We start from the raw sequence: 4,603 nt of genomic DNA, 5'->3' as shown, positions 1-4,603 counted from the left end.
AACGCCGGCCTGAACACCGGCAGAGCCGGCCCGCCGGGAAGCCCCTCCGACGCGCCCTAAACGCCTCATCGATCAGTAAGGGAAGGGAACGGAGGAAGGAGCGGAGGCCCCACGGCCACGAGTCCTGGGACAGCGACGGCCACTCGCACCCGTCGCCAACCGGGGGCGGACGGCAGGTGCGGGGGCTCTGCGTGCGAGTGAGGGCAACGCCTGCGAGAGGTGCTCCAACGGCCTGAACACCGGCAGAGCCGGCCCGCCGTGGAGGCTCTCCGACGCACCCGAGGACGCCTCAGCGGGCGCTGCCTGTGGGTCTGGATCAGTCAAATCGTGGAGCGGGAGGTGCCACGGGCCACCCGGCTCCAGACAACGATTCCCTTGAGGAAGGTAACGGGACCGGGGGATGGCCACAGCAGGCTCAACTCCCCCAGCTCCTCCAGCGTTCGAGTGCCGGCAACCGCCACCGGCTGCCGGTCTTTGCCCGCCCCACAGGCAACCGCTTGCCGTCGGGGAAAAAAAAGGCACCTGGACCCATGCCGCGCACGGGTGTTCGGGGCCTGGGGGAATGCCACAGAAGCGAGACAACCCCAGCCGCCTGCGTTCGACTTGCCAGCCACCAGGTACAGCCGCACTTTTCTTCCCGCTTCGCGGGCTCCAGCTTAAGGCCGGAGAAAACGCGATGAGGTGCCGCCACCTCTAACCCGGTACAGCGCTGCAGACCTTTCCACCGAGCCCTCCTGCAACCAGGCAAGCCGGGGCAGGCCGGACACCACAGGCCGCCCACGCGTGGCTCATGCCGGCAGAAACAGGACGAGGCGCTGCGGCCTCTCACCTGTGCCATCATCGGGCCCTCGGGGGCTGGGGGGAAGCTGCGGCACGCACGAGAACCCCCAGCCGTCTGCATCCGGCTGCCAGCCACCGGGACCGGCTGCCGCTTGCACTCTGCCCAATTCGTGCATGGGCTCCAGCTTAAGGCCGGAGAAAACGCGATGAGGTGCCGCCACCTCTAACCCGGTACAGCGCTGCAGACCTTTCCACCGAGCCCTCCTGCAACCAGGCAAGCCGGGGCAGGCCGGACACCACAGGCCGCCCACGCGTGGCTCATGCCGGCAGAAACAGGACGAGGCGCTGCGGCCTCTCACCTGTGCCATCATCGGGCCCTCGGGGGCTGGGGGGAAGCTGCGGCACGCACGAGAACCCCCAGCCGTCTGCATCCGGCTGCCAGCCACCGGGACCGGCTGCCGCTTGCACTCTGCCCAATTCGTGCATGGGCTCCAGCTTAAGGCCGGAGAAAACGCGATGAGGTGCCGCCACCTCTAAACCCGGTAGAGCGCTGCAGACCTTTCCACCGAGCCCTCCTGCAACCAGGCAAGCCGGGGCAGGCCGGACACCACAGGCCGCCCACGCGTGGCTCATGCCGGCAAAAACAGGACGAGGCGCTGCGGCCTCTCACCTGTGCCATCATCGGGCCCTCGGGGGCTGGGGGGAAGCTGCGGCACGCACGAGAACCCCCAGCCGTCTGCATCCGGCTGCCAGCCACCGGGACCGGCTGCCGCTCTGCCCGCTCCAGCTTAAGGCCAGAGTCAAAGGACGAGGTGCCGCCACCTCGCCCGCCCATCACCAGGCCCTCAGGAGGCGGCGGCAGCCGCGGCGGGCTGGATGCTCACGGGCAGCTGCCCTCGCATATACCAGCGCTCCACCTTTGCCATCATCGGGCCCTCCGGGGCCGGGGGAAAGCCGAGGCAGGCTCGGCTCCACCCGGTCTTCCAGCGTTCGAGTGCCGGTGGCCGCCGCCGGCCACCGGGCTATGCCCTGCGGAATCCACCTTTGCACCTCTCGCACCACTCGGGTCAACAGCCACCGCCAGCCTGCCAGACCCTCGCAGGCGCCCGGCTGGCTTACTTGGAAAACACCGGGAGAGACCAACTGGCCGAACAGACAGAAAACGAGCCGAACCACCAGGCAAAACCACCACCACAACGGCCGCCCAGCGCTCCACTTCGCCGGCTGAGCCGTAAGCCTTGCAGCCGCTCACTAGCGCTGCTCCGTGCACGAGTCACCACTACCTCCTATAGTACGGGAGATCACGTCCCCGCCCCCGGCCGGCTCCAAGAGTGCCGTCCCTGCCCACCGGGGAGACCCGCCAATGACACCGACTTTTACGATGACGTAACTGGAGGCAGCGAAAAACAGCGACCCCTTGGCCAGCTCCGAGAAAGTGGCGGGGCTATCAGGTCTACCTCCCCGCCCCCGAAATGCGGCTAAGTCCCGCCGGAGCCGGGTAGACCTGGCGGCTCTTTTCACCGGCCGCTGCGGCAGCGACACCCCGCGTCCTCCGGGCGCCGCCGGCGGCCGCGCCGGCCTCCGGAGCCGGGTAGACCTGGCGGCCGCCCGCGGAGCCGGGTAGACCTGGCGGCTCTTTTCACCGGCCGCTGCGGCAGCGACACCCCGCGTCCTCCGGGCGCCGCCGGCGGCCGCGCCGGCCTCCGGAGCCGGGTAGACCTGGCGGCCGCCCGCGGAGCCGGGTAGACCTGGCGGCTCTTTTCACCGGCCGCTGCGGCAGCGACACCCCGCGTCCTCCGGGCGCCGCCGGCGGCCGCGCCGGCCTCCGGAGCCGGGTAGACCTGGCGGCCGCCCGCGGAGCCGGGTAGACCTGGCGGCCCTTTTCACCGGCCGCTGCGGCAGCGACACCCCGCGTCCTCCGGGCGCCGCCGGCGGCCGCGCCGGCCTCCGGAGCCGGGTAGACCTGGCGGCCGCCCGCGGAGCCGGGTAGACCTGGCGGCCCTTTTCACCGGCCGCTGCGGCAGCGACACCCCGCGTCCTCCGGGCGCCGCCGGCGGCCGCGCCGGCCTCCGGAGCCGGGTAGACCTGGCGGCCGCCCGCGGAGCCGGGTAGACCTGGCGGCCCTTTTCACCGGCCGCTGCGGCAGCGACACCCCGCGTCCTCCGGGCGCCGCCGGCGGCCGCGCCGGCCTCCGGAGCCGGGTAGACCTGGCGGCCGCCCGCGGAGCCGGGTAGACCTGGCAGCCGTTCGGTGCCCCTTGGGCGGGGGGGGGCGGGGGGGGCAGGTGCGCCTGTTTTTGGTTCGTTTTTTTCGTTTTTTTTTTTTTTTTTCTTTCTTTTGAGATTTTAGCAAATCTGATTAAAAGGGCCACCCTCTCCCGGTTCTCCCGGACGGCATTTCTTTCCCCCTCCCCTTCCCGAGTTTGAACCACTTCTACACCAAGGGAGCACGTTTAAACGTACTGTCTGATGCAAGAGTTATTTCACCTTTATTGATTCCGGCGGGAAATATTAATACAATATTAACGACAACCAGTTTTCAAAATAATTTTTGTTTCCTGACACACACACACCCCCCCCCCCACCCTCGTCGTTCTCATGCACGTGCACGCACCTATTCCGAGCCGGTGGCTGCCAGGCACTTGCCAGCTTCACCACACCAGCCAGCCCCTCTGCTCCGCTGCTGCCCCCCCCCCCCCCCAACCATATTCTGTCGGCGGGGTCCGGGCAGAGGTGGCAGCCCCCGGCACAAACTGCCCGGCTCCCCGGCGCGAGTTCGCTGTTCACTGGGTGCCTTCAGGACTGGTAGCCCCTTGCCAGGTTCAGGTTCGGGTCCCGGCGCTGCTGGGTGCTCGCCGACTTTTGGTTTTGGTTTTTGCGGTCTTGGGCTTTTTTTGGGGGGTTGTTTTTAATTTTTCTCCCCCCCCCCCCCGCCTGGTTTTTTTTGGTGTTTTTTTGACGTTTTCCTTTTTTTAATAAAATAAATACTTTAAAATACATATCTGCGATCCTGCAGGCACTGCCACCCCCCCCCCCCCCCGGTGACACACGCGCGCTCAGAGGCGCGCGCACACACACACACACACACACACAGAACGCGACGCAGGCACACACAGCTACACGCACCCCTGCACCGGTGTGCTCCCCCTCCCTCCCCGCGCTGCAGTCCCGGACCTGCAGGCCAGTAGGTGCAGCCCCCCCCCCCCCCCCTCCCCCGGCCCCACCCGATCACAGACTTTCCGGCGCCCTGGAGACGGGGGGTTGGGGGGCGGGTGGCTGGGTGGGGTGGTCTGCAGCCCGGCAACGGGGCCCCCGGAAACTGTGGTGTTTCCCGCCACGGCAACGGTCTGCTGCTCAGTCGCGGCGGCAGCAGCGGCGGGGAAAGGAGGCTAGAAAAGAGGGGGGGCGAGAGCGGCTGGCGAGCAGGCGGGGAGCCTGGCGCAGAGGTAGGCTGGCGAGGGGGGACGGTGTGTCTTTTCGGAGAAGGCTTCTGTTTGGATCGGTTGGAGTTTTATTTTTTTTACTTCTCTCCCCCGTCCCCGTCCCCGTCCCCGTCCCCGTCCCCGTCCCCCCCCCCCCGGTCGTTTAGTTTTCCCCCCGCGGCGGGGGCGGGCAGGAGTGGAGCAGGGCGAGAGCGGCTGGCGAGCAGGCGGGGAGCCTGGCGCAGAGGCAGGCTGGCGAGGGGGGACGGTGTGTCTTTTCGGAGAAGGCTTCTGTTTGGATCGGTTGGAGTTTTATTTTTTTTACTTCTCTCCCCCGTCCCCGTCCCCGTCCCCGTCCCCCCCCCCCCGGTCGTTTAGTTTTCCCCCCGCGGCGGGGGCGGG

This window comes from Buteo buteo, unplaced genomic scaffold, assembly GCF_964188355.1.
Source record: "Buteo buteo unplaced genomic scaffold, bButBut1.hap1.1 HAP1_SCAFFOLD_224, whole genome shotgun sequence".
Taxonomy (NCBI): Eukaryota; Metazoa; Chordata; class Aves; order Accipitriformes; family Accipitridae; genus Buteo; species Buteo buteo.
The sequence above is the reverse complement of the archived record's forward strand: the minus strand, read 5'-3'. Positions refer to the sequence as shown.